The sequence below is a fragment of the Mus caroli genome, unplaced genomic scaffold (genome assembly GCF_978045245.1).
Source record: "Mus caroli unplaced genomic scaffold, Mus_caroli_1 scaffold_1, whole genome shotgun sequence".
In the NCBI taxonomy this organism is placed as follows: domain Eukaryota; kingdom Metazoa; phylum Chordata; class Mammalia; order Rodentia; family Muridae; genus Mus; species Mus caroli.
The window spans coordinates 59,181,481-59,199,142 of NW_028227256.1; the positions used below are offsets into that span (position 1 = coordinate 59,181,481).

The following is a 17,662-nucleotide window of genomic DNA, read 5'->3' on the forward strand; positions in this document are numbered from 1 at the left end:
AATAGAAGCAGCAGCAACATTCTCTATGCTATAAACAATTACTGAATACTGTGTCCTCTAAAGTTTGATGAATCAAACAGAATTAGAAACAAATATTTTCAACCAGCCCTTTTCATATGATTTATAAAGGTCTAGGCATCTCTAAATTTCCTAATTAAATATGGGTATTCTTATAAATTAAATTTCAAAATAAATTATTTTGATCCTCTTCATGTGTTTTCAATGTCTCTGTATTAGTTACTTTCTGTTGCTGAAATAAACACCATGTCCAAAAACAAGGTATGAATACAAGAGTTTATTTCGACTTATGCTTCTGGGGCTAGAACCCATAACAACAGAAATGGCATGGTATAAGTGAGAGGAGGAAGCTGGGCAGTCACATTATATCTGCACAATGGAAGCAGCGAGAACAAGCAGAAAATAAGGCCGTGCTATGAACTCACAAACCCCACCCCCAGTGATATATTGTTTCCAGGAAAGGTTGCCTCCTATTGGGTCTATAACCCCTCAACAAAGCTACCAATGGGGGCCACGTGTTCAGACACATGAGTCTATAGGAGGGGGGTGCATTCTCTTTCTTCCTTCTGTGCTAGAAATACCAAGAAAAACAAGATGTCATTCTGCCCTAGAGAGACCACCTCTAAGTTTAGATGCAAGTTCAGTGTGATCTCACTGAAGAAATCTCACCGAGGAGTAGCACGTGGGTTCTTGGCATGGGGAATGCCTGTTGAGTGTGCTTCTGTGGGAGAGCATGGAAGCTCAAGATAACAGGAAGATTGAGAAGGGGCCAACTAGTTAAGTCACTGAGGAATATGGAAATAGGAAGTGTCACGGTATATATGAGGAATTATAGGCACTTCCGAGTGGACAAAGGAAGAGCAACCGAATTTCAGTCAAGAGAGTAGGCAGAAATTCAGTCGTGGAAACTCCTGCTCAGGCAAATGTGTATCTAATTTTATCATACCTGCTCTGCAGAGGTTAAAGGAGGGAAGAGGATCATTTTTATATTCTTGTAATACCAATCGGGTGACTGTAGAAACTTGGAAAACAATAAGGAAAACATAAAGTAAAGAATGTATATTTAAGTGATTAGAAATGGAAAGAGAGAAATAGGTTAATAATGACTTGAGATAGGTCTTTATTTTAAAGTAAACCTAGTAGATGTGTGAAACAGATTCTGTGTGATTGTGTGCGTTGCCAGACATCATTCCTTCCACTATGTTGCAAAAGAAAAGCAAAAGCAAAAATAAGCACTTGCCTCTTAATCACACTTGTGCAGGCAGCCCATGCCTTTCTGATTTCAGCCGCACAGGTTAGCATCAACCCATGAGCTAGGACCAGGTACCATTTATGCGCCTCTAATCTTCTGTGGATCAGTAGCTTCCTGTGCTATATACCTTTCACAATGAAAGTAATAAGATAGAGTTAGTTGAGAGAAAGAAAGAAATCCATAAGTTAAATGCTGGAGACTTCTGTTAAGTGACAGGGGTGGGAGGCGCGCAGGATAAACGGGAAGAGAGTCCTTCAATCTCTAAGGAACTGTAAAGGGGATGGACTGTACACACCAGTAGAGGAACAGAAAGTGGAAATGAGAAATAAGGAAGATGCCAAGCCTCTGGCCAACCCCAGTCATCACAGTTTAAGTGAGAAACTTGATTTGAGAGGGCTAAGGGATGGCAAGATTCTGAGTGGTAAGCTAGACTTCAATTAAGACCAAGAGGCAGGAGAATTTCAAGATGAGATTGAAATTGAAACAGCAATTTAACAGCCATGGAAAGGCTCAAGGAGGCAAGTGTGACATGCAGGAGAAAGGCAGGGGGGAAGCTACACTAAAGTTTGAGGGTTCTGCAAGGCTTCCAGCCTGCAAAAGGCTAACCAGTTTCTCTGCAGCTTGGCACTGACGAGATAGCTCTGCAGTCACCAAGAGAACTGTTCCTAACTTGTCTGGTCAAGAAACTAAAGTCTCACTCAACTTGAGTGAGACTCAGTGATGACCAGAATGGGTGATTCTTGATCATGGCTTTCCCTGTCTGATGAAAGAGAAGATCAAGTTTGCAAAATTAGTTTTTGGAATATTGCTGTGTATAAAGTGTTTGTCACAAAGGAATGAGAACCAGGATTTGGCTCCTTAGAACTCAGGTAAAAACCATGTGGCACAGCGGCCCACCTTTAATCTGAGCCAGAAATACTAGTTCTTCAGAGGCAAAGATAAAGGCACTTAGGGGTAAACTAGCTAAATTTAGCCAAAACAGCAAGTTTAGGATTCTAGGAGAGACACCGTCTCAGAAAATAAGACACAGAGAGAGAGAGGGAGGAAGATACTCAAAATCAGCCTTTTATTCACACATGAAAGCACACACATCCACATACATAGCATGTATTATCTTAATACATTCAAAGATACATATGTACACACACACACACCGCATCACATACATGGAAGAAACAAGAGAATTTGCAAAGTGAAATGGTCCCAAGGTAGGAAAATGCTACAGTTTTCACTAGACATATAAATCGAAGGGTGACATTAGCTGGAGTTAGTTTTAGTAGACTGTGTGTTGGGGACAGGGCAGGGGAGGGATTAAGCATACAAGAAAGTACCTCAAGTATGAATAAGAGGTGAGAAAGGCTTAAGTGACCTTTCTAAAAGTTCAGAGGAAAATATATGATCTTTCTAAAAGGGCAAGAAAAAATGGAGGTATATCTAGAGAATATAGGAAAACCTGTTTTTACTGGCTTGTTTCATGTTCTATTAATGAAACACTCTAAACTAAGAGAACACTCTATGAGCTGAGATGAAAAAAATTGGGAGAAAAGAAACAGAAAAGAGGCTGTTATTACAGGTAGGCATAGGATGCTTCTGTAGCAGGTGGCTTGCAAGAGTCACCTGCGGTGTGGATGGATATGTAGGCAGAAAGTGTGAGGACTTGGGGTTGTGTATGGTATTCATTTTCCAATGTCAAGTCAGTACATTCTGACCTTATAGGGTTGTCAAAGTTATGGTCCAAGATAACCAGAAACACCATAGGTAACAGTTAACCCATGAAAGAATTGGGGAATTATTCATTGAAAAAATAGATAGGTAACTAAATACTTACATTGGAAGTTGGGTGTGGTTGGCTATGCATGCAATGCTAATGCTCAAGACACCCTGAAGAATTACCATGAGTTTGAGGCAAGCCTGCAACACACAGTGAGACTGTGTCTCAAAAATCTTTTTAAAAAGTCACAAGTATATACATACATATATAATTCTTGTGTATGTAATATAAATTATAAATATACATGTAATTCTTATTTATGTAGTTAATATACAGTATACAGGCACAGACCCATACCAACAAAGACATGCCACATTCAATGGATGGCAGATGAACTGCCATCTTACAAAGCAAAGTGTCTGTTAGCACTTATAGTTGTATCTCCAGTTCTCAATGTGTGGATAACAGAACATGAGGACGCAACATTCTTCCTGTACAACCTACTTATTTCCAAGAGTAGACTAGGGCTTAAAGAATATTATCTTGTGGAAGGGCTGCCTCCTTAAGGACAGAACTGTGCTGCAAACTGAGTCTCTTGCTGTGTAGACAACTTGTGCAAATGTGGACAGCTTGGTGATCTCAATTACCGTTCAAATCCTCTGAATTTCCTCAAACCCAGAGTGAACAGTAAAAAGATGGAAGTATTTGGCACAGAATTTGTAATATTTTCTTTAATATTCTATCAGCAAACTCCCCTGGAGTGGAATATGCTTCTAAGCACAAGAAATCTGGAGTTTGCTTGAAGTTTGCAGACTTCTGATCTGCTGTTCATATGTGACCTTTTCACTTTGATCCTGTATTTTATTTGCCTCTCATAAATGCACAGAAAAAGATTTTTTTCTGAATCTCCAATGAAGTTGTTCATATAGTCTCTGTATTTCCCCCTTTACCTTGATATATTGATCTACATTATGAGATTCTCATAAGCAGATTTTATTATGCTGTTCCTTTCATTATTCAGAATTTGACATTCTATCTTTGAAAATAAAATTTACTGTGTTTAAAAGTATTCATATTTTAAAAAATTTAAAAGCACTATGTCTTAAAAACTGATTTAGACATTTTAAAGTTTTCAAAGTTTTTGAATTGTTTAAGTAAGTGGAAAATAATTCCATAAAGACAGGTGGGTGTGTCAAGTTCCCCAGGGCAGAGGAAGTTCCAGACTTCATTAGCTGAGGGAACTATGCCTTGAATGTTTAGCAAGGAGTGATTTGAAACCAACAATTCCAAATGTGTTTCTAAATGCTAGAGTAAACACCCGCACTTAAGAAAGTGGTGCGAGACGGCCACACGAGAGGTGACAAGCACCAAGTAAGCATTTGATGTCAAAACTTCATGAGCTGCCTGCCCCATCTTTCTACGGAACTCTGCACAGTGTGAGGAACATAGGCCAGGCAGAGTCACGTAGCACATGGACAGCAATGCCCTTACCAGCCTGTGCATCTGCAAGTTCTGTGTGGAAAAACTAAGCTATGACTTCAAATCATAGTAACAAATTTTGTCCCACCGTTGGAGCACTGATCTATTTTTCCCCCTTTCATGTTTAGCTTGAGGCTGTCTTCAGTAAACTCTTTGCAATGGGCTGTTACAAAGGAATTTCTTGGGCTTTATGCCTCTAGCTTTAAACAGCAGCAGTTCACTGTGAAGAACAGGTAGAACGAAGCAGAAAGCATCCGTCTCTATTGAATTGTTCTAGGACCTTTACATTGGAAGCTCAGAGTTAGATCACGCTCCAAAGACAAAGCATTTTCTGTGTAAATCAGTAGTAGAACAAACTCAACTAAGCAACCAAGGCTTTCTAAGTCTAACGACACAGAAAGATTATGGACTGCCAACTTTGTATCTCAAACATCTGTGAAAATTTTATTCGGTCTGTATTAACTAATGAAGATACAAATATCTGCAGTCCAGCAAAGTCTTAAAGCTTAATTTTCTCAACTGAAATTGGGCAACATGTTATCCTGAAAACTCAGATTTAAAGCTGAGCCAGGGAAGTATGAAAATGAGCTCAGACATAGGAACTCCACTGCATAATAATAGGAGATATGCTTTAAATTTTACTTTTTAGAAATCGTATGTAAAGGTATAACATTGTCAACTAATTCATAGTCAAAATATTTTATAATGCATTTATTTTGACAGTTGGGACTTTTTATTAGATAAATTGGGGTATGCATGTATACATGGGTTTCATCATTGAAGTGAGCTCTTTTTCATAAGGATAGAAAGCATCCACACATACCTATTCAGGGAAGAATTCTGATTCCTTCAAAATTTTGTTCCTGCAGCTATAAATATTTTTGCTAAGTGCACATCACCATGCTATGCCTATACTGTCCCAGGCCCATCATCTGGGTTAGGACTTACCTTGTTCAGCTACATATGTCTCTGGATTCTGGCTTTGTCTCTTATTGCCCCACAACCTATTCTTCTGGCAAGCCACCAATACAGCAGGGTTCTGTCAAGTCTTTCATCACTAGTTCATAGAGAAGCTTATAGAACTCAGGGAAACATTTGACTTACAGAGGACACAGTTGAAGCAGCCAGATTGGAAGGGGTGCATGGACAGGTATGGAGGGGCAGTTGAGACTCCTCACATCTCTCCATGTGTTCTCTGTGCTCTCAAGCTTATGAGTGGCAGTCTGAGTGTTCTTTAATAGCTGTGCCTGGGTGCTTTTAATGGAATCATCTTTCCATAGGCACAGCAGGTCACCTCATTGGTCACTGATGATCACCCCGGCCTTTAGCACCTCTCTCCTCTCCAGATTTAGGATGAGGACTAACAGTTTGAACCATGCAGAGAACACTTAAAAGTTGTCTGTCATTTCATGATGACTCAGGAGGAGTCACTGTTTAAATATCCGATGTGTTTTAGGAGTGGAGTACCAAGAAATGAAATGAAATGAAAACCCAAAGGATGCTTATTGTACATATTCTAAAACACTCTAGAGGACCACTCCTTCAGTCTTGTAAAAAGAAATGTTCAAATAGTCAGATTTTACATGGGGACCAGCAAACCGGATGTGCAGAAGAACAGAGAGAGAGAGAGAGAGAGAGAGAGAGAGAGAGAGAGAGAGAGAGAGAGAGAGAGAGAGAGAGAGAGAGAGAGAGAGAGAGAGAGAGAAAGCAGTTGCTAGGAAGAAGATGAAATTCTCAGTCCTTGAACTATAGAGGGAACCTGTGTAGGGTCAGAGCATTTGCTGAAAAGGAATGGAAAAAGGCTTAACTGTGAGACACCCCCCAGTTGTGGGTGACTGGGGGGAGACATAATGAAAAGCATGCTTAGAGAATATTTAAAAAACCCTGACAATTTTGGTCTCCCAGAGGGCTGGAACTTAGTCCTTGTAATATATTTAATAGTGTGCCTTTGTGGTGCTGTGTATAAAAAGGATCTTTTTTAGTGGTCCATGATGCACAACTGCATCCAATAAAAAGCAGACTTAACAATAAGAAAGGCTGATAGTAAATATGTCAAAATTAAACAGAAAACTTTAAACAACCTAGATTACTTCTAAACTAAGTAAATGCAAATTTATCCACACTTTACAGTTATTCAGAAACCATAAGTCCTCACAAAGCAACTTACAAACTCTCCCCATCAAAATGAGGCCAAGCCACTGAAAATGTCCTGTCTCAGAGAAGCCCTATATTAATCAAGATTTTTTTTAATGCATGCATTTTTAAAGTAGGAAAACCAAACCACAACTGCAAGTAATAATAATAATATGGCAGATAGTTTTGTAAAAATATCATGATTTACCATTAGTGAGTGAATTGTCAAGGCATTCAGAAAAATTGGCTTCAAAATGGTGATGGAGCCGTTTTACTTCCTGTACTAACGGCCTCAAGAGGAAATATGGCCAGCAGTTGATTTAGTAGTCTGGCCATCCAAGACTCATCTTAAGTGGTTTACACTGGGAAATATATTGTACTCTTTTAAAAGTGCATATTTGTATTAATTCACATTTAAAAAAAAAGCATGTTGGGGGCTGGAAAAATAGTCCATTGGATAAAATACTTACTCTGTAAGCATAAGGACCTCATAAACCACAAAAAATGGTGGGTGCACTTGTTCCTGCCTGTAACCCTGGCTGTGGGGGATGCTGAGAAACACTGGGGTTGCTAGCCAATCTGTGTGGCCAAAATGGTGAGCTCCAGGCTCACGGAGACCCAGTCTCAATAAAATGAGGTTGGGAAAGAAAAGCAATTGACCAACCCCCCCCCCAAACAAACAAATAAACAACAAAAACTTCTATATACATCTGTCTTCCACATGTGCATACACAGGAGAACACACATGCACACATATATACACAGCACACATATGCATGTTATCTTAAGGAAAATTGACACAATAAAACAGTACAGAACACTGTGTAAGCATAGCAATGAAAATGAACGATAGTGTAAGTTGATAAACTGAGAAACATTGATCTTTCTGATACACTGTGTCAGATAACTAATGTTGTCATGAGCTCCGCCTGTCCTGGAAACATGTTTGGAAAAACAGTGCCACCACTCTGAGACCTTCATGTACCTAAGACTAACATACTTGAAGTGGTAGGTAATATGGTAATTTGCTTTGTTCTTCCTGGCTGGGGCAGTGATTCCTCACTACCCATCCTGTCTTAGTTAGGGTTTTACTGCTGTGAACAGACACCACGACCAAGGCAACTCTTATAAAGGACAACATTTAATTGATGCTGGATCACAAGTTCAGAGGCTCAGTTCATCATCATCAAGGTGGGAGCAGTGCAGCATCCAGACTTGCATGATGCAGGCAGCGATGAGTGTTCTACATCTTCATCTGAAGGCTGCTAGTGGAAGACTGACTTCCAGGCACCTAGGAAGTGGGTCTGATAGCCCACAACCATAGTGACACACCTATTCCAACAAGGCCACATCTACTCCACCAGGGCCATACCTTCTAATAGTGTCACTCTCTGGGTGGAACATATACAAACCATACCATCATACACCCCAATGCTCTGGAGTTCTTGAATGAGACACACACATGCACAGCCTTATTTTTAATATACCTAATAGCGCAATGGCCGGGCTACTCCCTAACTCCACGTGGCTAACACACACTACCCTCTGATATTCCTGAATTAATACTTACTAAATCTGTATTTCATCTTTGCTGTCCTGGACCCTGCTGGGCAGCCCTCCTGGGGCCACTTTCCTGGCTTTTACATGATTGTTACTATGTCTTCTGTAGCCAGGTATCTTAAAATTCCTGCCTCTGTCTCCCTACTCAGCCATTGGCTACTAGCAACTTTATTTCCCAATCAGAGTCAACTGGGGGCATGGACCTGTGGGTTTCTGTGTGATTCCAGGAGTAGAATAAATACAAATAGTATTAGAACCAACAATTTGCTAAACGCATGAAATTCAAGAAGAACGAAGACCAAAGTGTGGACACTTTGCCCCTTCTTAGAAATGGGAACAAAACACCCATGGAAGGAGTTACAGAGACAAAATTTGGAACTGTGACGAAAGGATGGACCATCTAGTGATTGCCATATGCAGGGATCCATCCTATAATCAGCTTCCAAATGCTGACACCATTGCATACACTAGCAAGATTTTGCTGAAAGGACCCAGATATAGCTGTCTCTTGTGAGACTATACCGGGGCCTAGCAAACACAGAAGTGGATGATCACAGTCAGCTATTGGATGGATCACAGGGCCCCCAATGGAGGAGCTAGAGAAATTACCCAAGGAGCTAAAGGGAACTGCAACCCTATAGGTGGAACAACAATATGAACTAACCAGTACCCCGGAGCTCTTGTCTCTAGCTGCATATGTATCAAAAGATGGCCTAGTCGGCCATCACTGCAAAGAGAGGCCCATTGGACTTGCACACTTTATATGCCCCAGTACAGGGGAACCCCAGGGCCAAAAAGGGGGAGTGGGTGGGTAGGGGATTGGGAGGGTGGGTATGGGGGACTTTTGGGATAGCATTGAAAATGTAAACGAGGAAAATAACTAATAAAAATAATAAATTATTAAAAAAAAAGAACCTACCCACAACACATACTGGGTTCCTTTTCTTATGGGTATAGTTGAGCATTGGCTTTTTCATTGAAAGGTCTATGGCTCCCCGTATTGCTTGCTGTCTTGCTGCAGGACATTACACTAGAGACAAAGCTGTTCCAGCACTCACTTGCTTTCCACATGGACCTCAAAAGCCATACCAGTTCCGGAGACAGACCAGAATTTATGTGTCCCTGAGTATGCCCATTCATGCCTCAGAAGGTCACAGTGACCCCAGGGGATATTTCTCATCATGGACCAAACCTCCCTGATCTGAAGAACTCAAAAATCTAGTCTCTTAACTAAACCAGCCTCACATTCTCTATTCTGTAGGCATGGTCTCTACATTGGAGAAAAAGGGAGCTGAAAACCTTGGGGCAAGCAGTGGTCCTCAGTTGCTTCAAATGCTCTTGTGGCTCCAGTCACTTCCATGAGCCAGATGCTTTATTGGGGTCCCACAAGCATGCTTCCTCTACTCTGCCTTCCTCTACAATGCCATCCTAGTTCCTCCTCTTAGGAGAACTTGACTCCTCTTATTTTTCCAGCAAGCTACTTGTTCTCCTTGTTCTCTTGGCAAGACCTTTAACTAGTCACACATACCTAGTCTGTTCCCTAGTCAAATATGCTTTTCTCACAGAGACCTTCCCTGATGGCACCATCTTAAAGGAATCCCCAATAAGACCTCAGTTCCCGTAAGCTCTTTCGTCTGTTCCTTAGGCAGTGTTTTGCAAAGTGTGTCACAGACAGGTTTGGAATTCATAGGCAACTTTTGAGTGTCAGTGGTCTTAACCATGTGTTCTAGAGTCCAACTCAAGTTCTCAGGCTTGTGCTATGAACACTTACTTTTGTATGCTGAGCCACCTCACTGGCTTTTACTTGAACCTATTTACTTTCAAACTTTCCATGCCCTGATGCTTTAGTGTGTGTGTGTGTGTGTGTGTGTTGTCCTGACAGGTAGCTGCATTTTGTTTTAATACAATGTAAATTATTTCTGCTATTCTAGCACATCTATAGTTACTATAATTGCTAGTATATCTAAATGGCTGTATCATCTTGTTTTCTGTTTGAAACTTTCAATAACACTTTTTCTACTTCCTTAAATTGATATCTCATTTTTCACACACATACATATGTATGTATGTATTTGAAAGATCAACAATCTGAGTATATTATGCCCACATAAAATCTAGCAGTTCATGTATAATTCTACCTCTTGTATAATTTTAAGATTTTCTACTTTGTTTCTGTATTTCTTGATCCCACAAGTTTTGTATTAATTTTACTAATTTATGTCTTCAATATTTGTTCAATTTTATCCAAATACTTAATATTTTTCCTCACAATTCTATAGCTCTCAGACTAGTCCTCCAGGGTCTTTTTCCTTCTTCTGAAATATGCCTTCTCGTTTTCTTACTGATGGTATACCAATAGCGCTGTTTTGTTTCACAGAAAATGCCTTTCTCTTGACACATTGTTTTCCTGGCTATTTAATGTTAGGCTGAAAGCATGCTGAACACGTTAGTGGTTTTTTTTTGTTGTTCTTTCTGTTTTGTGTTTTTTTTTGTTTGTTTGTTTGTTTTTAAACTGGCTTCTGTCTTCTACTGTGAGAACTCAGCCTTCAGTCTTAGTGCCCTCTCTAACTGTGATCAGTCTCTTCTCCCTTCATATTTTTAAATTCTATTTATTTTTAACACTCACTTTTACTAAGCTCTAAAACTTGAGGTTGAGTTCTTTATGTCAACCTTCTTGGTGCACAACCAAGAAGGTTAAGAGTACACATCCAATGACATATATTAAAATGTTTCATCATATGGAACAAATTGTCTTCTAATCTTTTTCATGTCCTGTCTCTTTTTTTTCCTTGTGGAGTATCTACCATATTCATCAGAGTATTTGGTGTATATGTCTGAGGCCACAGTAAATAATGCCCATAAAATCCCTGTTCATACTTTCTCTAATTATTTGACTCTGTAGTCTTTTGTGAATTATTCCTCCAAACTTATTTTCTAGGCTCATTTTAAAGTTTAAGGTTCTTCAATGTTTCTTTCTGATATTCTCATGTTGCTTTCAAAGTACCAACATGCTGTGCCCTCACGCTGACTTTCCTTACACCTGGATGCCATTATTGGCTGCTCTTGTGTATAAGAACATAGGTGTCCAGTTTTGGTTGGCCCTTGTGTGTGAGAAGCATGGATCCATCCTTGGTTGGTTTTACGTATGAGAAGAATGAAGACACTAATTTGCATTTACCTTTGTTTTTCCCCACATAGTATAATTCCTTATTCTAAGGAAATTGTGAAATAGTATAACTTCCAAGTCATTTTCTAGTTGTTTGAAATAAAATAAACTTAAGAGACTGCTTCCTAGGTCAGATAAATGGCTGGAAATTCTCAAAGAAATATGGTGGTAATTGTCACTGTTTGGTTATTTTCCCTCTCAAGAGCCAGCCTCCTTTGCTACAAAAAGCATGTGCAGGATGTTGGGGTTTCCCAGCGACCCTTCTACTAAGACTTTAGGCCACTGAGGAATCACTGCTCTGATTCACCTACTTTTGACCTAGTTACCCGATGCTCCACACACCCCCATATCTCCCAGCTGCATCCTCATACTCCCAGCATTCACCAGGAAGGCAATCTTAAACACTAAGTATGGACACTTTCCACCATTCACTCCTGGGTTTTTTACTTGTTTGATTTTGTTTGTCAAAAGGCCAGGCTTAAGGATTTTCTTAAATCTCCTTTGAGTAGAACAATGCATTTCTATTTATATTTTATCATCAGATCTTAAGATGTGACTTACTATTGGAAGTGAAAGTATGAGTCCATTATTTGTTGAGTGAATGAGTGCATGATTTTCTTTTATAAAGTGCTAGATTCAAATAAGGCTCCAGGTTTGATGTGAATAAGAACATACCTGGTGCCAGGCATGGCTGTTTCATCGGCTTCAACTCATATTTGACATGAAAAAATCCATCTTGATCCACTTTGTGGAAGATTGCGGAAATCCATAGGACATGGGAACAAAGCCGTGAATAGTGTTCACGATACCCTGAGAAAGTTAGAAATGGAAAATTCTGTTTACTAAGAAACTACACAATAAAAAGTTGTAGTTATATTTGTAGTTACAAGCTATGGTTTATTGCTCTGTCTAGAGATGCTCAGTGATTCATTGTTATAGGAAGAAATAAAATAGGGTTCACGGAAGAGTTTTTATTGGATTATAAGGTGCCCTGTGGTAAAGCGGAGGAAGACAAGACTTATCTGGTTATTTGTCATCACTGCTTATATGGCCCATGGATCAGATATTAATCAGGATTCCTTTTGAACCGTGGGGATGTTCTTCAGGTTGAGCTGTTGTGACCACTTTCAAAGACTGTTGGCTGCTTGATAGGTCCTTTAGGTTCTGAACTGAGTCTGAGACAGCTCTGGTCATTTTAACAAAGGCTCATACAAACATGTTCTGTGCATCTTTGTGTGTGTGTGTGTGTGTGTGTGTGTGTGTGTGTGTGTGTGTGTATGTCTGTGTGTTTAAACTCACTTAGAGGCCAGAGAAAACAATTACATGGTGAATGTCATTCCTCAGGTGCTGGCTGCCTTTTGAGGGTTAGAGGTATTTTAGTTAGGGTTTTATTGCTGTGAACAGACACCATGATCAAGGAAACTCTTATAAGGACAACATTTAATTAGGGCTAACTTACAGATTCAGAGGTTCAGTCCATTATCATCAAGGCAGTAGCCTGACAGCATCCAGGCAGACATAGTACAGACAGAGCTGACAGTTCGACATCTTCATCTGAAGGCTGCTAGTGGACTTTCAGACAGAGAGAATGACGGTGTTAAACCCACACCCACAGTGACACACTTACTCCAACAAGGTCACACCTACTCCAACAGGGCCAAATCTTCTAATAGTGCTCCTCCCTGGTCCAGCCATATGCAAACCATAACAAGGGGTTGGCCAAGGCCTCTCATTAGCCCAGAATAGGACAAGCAGGCTATGCTAGCTGAGCAGCAAGCCCCAAGGATCAGCTTGTCTCTGCCTCTCCAGCACTGAGGTTACAAGCATTCTTTACCACACCGCCTTCCCCAGACTTTAATCTGTCCGTAGTGCAGAAATCCTGATGCTCTTGCAAAGTTTTCATACTGAGTTGTCACTCACTTAAGACTTGTGTGGCCACAATGTGAGTGTTGAGCCAGGAGACTAAGTTGGGATCTTGGACAAAGACCATTCTCATCACACAGCCTAAGAGCTACCTTTGTATCAGGGGTCTAGCAGGTTGAGGGACTAGCCATGCCAGTCCTCTGGAAGTAGCAACTTCAGTCAGCTATGATTGAATAGATGGTGTGCCAATTGCCTATTGTGGTTGAAGAAGTCAGTAGGCTTTTTTATTTTTCTCCATTCTCTGAGCTTTGTTTCCCATGAATTAGATTTTCTGGGCATACCATCTAGAGCTGGCATTGCAGACACAATAGCATGGGCTCCAAGGAGGTCTTGATGTTGGATTTTTTTCCCAGATTACACATCTGCCCCTCTAGGCTGTTTCAGCGCATATGGTTGTGACAGAGGGGCAGGTTAGAAATTGTTCCTGTGTTGCTTCCAAAGTGTAAAAAGGAAGGAGAACCCTTCATACGACCACAGGGATGTTTCTTTGGTGTTTAAAGGGTGTTGTTTCTGTGGTATGAGTTGTCATCAGTGAGTTATGCACAGTATACTGTAATCATGGAGTCTCCCTAACTAGAAGGAATGCACAGTGCAATACACAACAAAAGCAAACAAATACCCCAAGTCTGACTGTAAAGAAGTCATTTAAATGTTTATTAGTGTCTATAAGAAGGGGCAAGTCAAGGAGACACTCCATTTATTGATGTACAATATGCTCTTTGTCAACTGGTGATATATATTTTCCTTATAAATTACACTTTTATATGCAAATATTTTTGGAGCAGTTGGGTTATTTAAAAATAAAGTATCATGCATTGGCTTTCCTTATGAAACTGCAAGTAATCAAAGTTCAGAATATGGAATGTAACCTAAAAGTCACAGAGGGCTCACTTGAGGTCCAAGATAGTGCTGGGGGAATTATTCTTTCTGACTCTGGAGAAGTATAAAGGGTGAGAAGAGATGAAGGGAGAGCGGCCATTAGATATGGTGTTTCCTTTCTAAAGCTAATCTGTCTCATTCTGAAACTATCACCAACGTTTTCTTACTTCACTCAGACTCAGACTGTCCATATTTATCTTCCTTAATTTCATTGACTCTTTTCTTTAACTGAAGAGAAATATTTAAAAAGAGATGGTAGAGCAGAAACTGAGGAAGTCTGTAGAAGCCTACTGCAATCCTAAAGTTGTAAGTGCTGACACAGCTATGTCCTGCCTGCTATGTGTTCCTTGCTAAGGACTTTCCTTTCATCGTTTAAATAGCAGACAGAAAGACCTCGCAAATGAAAATCAGACTATTATTGTTTCCATTATGTGGAGGTCTTCATTGTGGAACCGGTAGATGAAAGAAAGAAAGAAAGAAAGAAAGAAAGAAAGAAAGAAAGAAAGAAAGAAAGAAAGAAAGAAAGAAAGAGAGAGAGAGAGAGGGGGAGGGAGGGAGGGAGGGAGGGAGAGAGAGAGAGAAAGAAAGAGAAAGAGAGAGAAAGATGAAGGAAGGGAGGGAGGGAGGGAGGGAGGAAGGAAAAATCATTCTATTACACTTTATGTCATTTTGAGAATTAAAACGGTTTACAAATCTAAATAATACATTTAAGACCATAAAACTTTTAGGAAACAAAAAACAAAATTTAGTATCAGTAGGTTAAGCAGAATAATTAAAAAGATAAAAATATGAAATATAAAAGAAAAACAATTCAATTTTAAATGCTTTCTGTTTGTTACATTTATTGCCTGTATACATATATGGTGCGTGCGTGTGTGTGTGTGTGTGTGTGTGCATGTGTTTTGCACTATATGGGTCCCTGTAGTTGAATTCAAGCATCAATCTGGCCCTGTGTTTGTTCTTTAAACAACACTTCTGAGATGTGGAAAGAAAAATCAGATTGATAATACTTGAAAAATTTATATTTAGCAAAGGATCTGTATTCAGAATACCAGATTAGTCTAAGATACTTCTAAGTTTTTAAATATAAGCAAAGTACCTCATAAAGTAGTGAGTTTGTCTATTTTGCAATTAGCTGATTCATTCAGTCATTGTTTTGTTTTGTCTTTTATTTTTTATTTGTTTGTTTGACTGTTATCCACCAGTCACTGTGTAACCCAGGCTAGCCTTGAACTTGCACTAATCCTTCTGTCTCAGCATCTAAACTGTCAAGAGTACAGATGCATATAGCTCCAGGCCTAGCTCAGCCATTTTCATATAAGTGCAATTAGAGGTAAAGAACACTGAGTGAATAAGAGAGAAACAAGGACTCCATTGTTGAAAATGTTAGAGACAAAAGCATAGAGTTCGATAATGCATTACCTGAACCATATTTTACTCGTGCATGTGTGTTTGTGTGTTCACGTCTCTGTGTGGGTGCCACAGAAGCTATAGAGGGTGTCAGATCACCTCGACCTGGAGTTTCAGAGCTGTGTCTCCCGTTGTGGGTACAGGTGGAGGGAGCAGAGCTCTGACCCTCCGCAAGAGCAGCGTTTAGCTCACTACTGATCATCTTTCCAACCCCATAATGCATTGCATTTAAAGCCAATGGAAGGGATTTAGATGAAGGCTCAGAAGCTAGGTAGCTCTATCAGCAAAGTCAAAACCTACAGAGAAGTCAGCCTGAGAGGAAGAGCCCTTTTAAAACATGAGCTGGGGACTCCGGAGGCCAGTCAAGGCTGGTGTCATAGCCTAAGGAGCTGTCTGCACTGAGATGGGAGCTGAAGCTTGGATTTGTCCACAAGATCGCACAGATTAAATTAAGTAATAATTCTTTGAAGGAGCTAGCAGTCATTAATTCATTTGGTTAACGAAAAGCCTGAGATGAAGGCAAAGACAGTTACTAGAGTTAATGACCAGTCTCATTTTTGCTATTATCATGTTCAGTAGTTTGAAACAACTAGTGTTTTTTTTTTCTCTGAAAATTAACAGCTGTGTGGAAATAGAGATCTTAGCAGATAGAAAATTGGTACCAAGTTTAATCAACTCATGTATTTATAGGAGATCTTACACTCATAAATGAGACATTTGTTCATTTTGTAAATATTTGGGAAATATAAGCACATAGATGTCATTAGTCACTAAAATTTCTGCTAGTTTCTTTTCATTTAAATTTGGTTTTGTTTTGTTTGTTTTGCTTGTGTTTTAAGAAAAAGTCTCCTTGTGTAGTCCTGAATGGTCTTAAAATTTATATGACAACCATGCTAGTCTTAAAGTCACAGTAATCCTCCTGCATCTGCCCTCAGAATGGTGAAATTCTAGATATGTACCAGTACTCTTGGATTCAGTATAATCTTACATATTTATTTTTAAACGCAAATTTTAAAAATCCTGTCATCTGTCTACTATGATATATTAACAAGGGAGCCTAGTTTTTCAAGCTTTTCTTCATAAATTAGTAGATATGTTTTCTTATTACTTGAAAATATGTTTATATATTTACACACTTTATCATTTCATTTTATCTATGACTTGAACTAGCAATACATATTATGTATACAATATCATGAATTTGGGGTTACATGCCCCTTATGTTTCCTAATAGTAAAGCTGAAATTTTCATTAAAAATATGTTAAGCTCATTTGTTCTCAGACTCATAAGACACTAGCATAAACAAGAAATGGTTGGAGTACCGAAGGTTTCCTGAGGATAAAAGAACACTCCATATTTTAGTCACTAACAGCAGTTGGCTCCTGGTATTAGCCTCAGTGCTATGGACACAAAGTTCATTACATTATTGTGTGTAAGATGGATTTACAGAAAGTGTAGACAGAGTGAAAACCTCAATGCATATGACTAAATTATCCATTCACGCTCTGCAGTTGGGGAAGGAAGGGAAACAAAAGGAAGGTACTTTCAAGATGACAGAGCTGATCATCTGTATGGAAATGTTAGTGCCAATGTGGGATGTTGACTCAACATTGATGTGAAGGATCCGTGCCTCTCATCCTTCTCTGAGTTTCATTGAACAGAAATCCTTTTCATACTGGCTTTCTACTTATAAATGAGAGAAGAAACCGTTTTCATATTGGCTTTGTACTTACAAATGAGTTTCTGGTATGTTGTGGATCAGGGTAGAATCACAGGTGCTGTTTCTAAGGTTTTGTTTGTTTGTTTGTTTGTTTGTTTTGTTTTGTTGGGGGGCAGTATTGTTGCTTTTGGGGTTTTTTTCCAGATTTATTTATTTAGGACAGAAGAGGCCTTAAGATGCTCCGGATTGGACGTAGTGATAGTGGTGGGCTAAGATGTAGGTGCTGGAAGTTGAACCCAGGTTCTCCTCAAAGGTCAGCCAGTGCTCTTAACCACAGAGCAATCTCCACAGCCCCCTGGTATTCTTGATTTGCCTCATTCAATATTGATACACTGAGTCTTCACTTAGGAGATGTTCAATGTAAGAGTCATTTTAATATAATTTTGTTTTAGTCATAAAACAAAGGGAAA

The 17,662-nt window shown here is 39.4% G+C and overlaps 1 protein-coding gene across 2 annotated transcripts in view; it reads left to right on the forward strand.

The window, feature by feature from the left end:
* The window catches only part of Pard3b (par-3 family cell polarity regulator beta), a 1,032,172-nt gene that overhangs the window by 677,484 nt on the left and 337,026 nt on the right, over positions 1–17,662 (forward strand). The gene's annotated exons all lie outside the window — the stretch shown is intronic.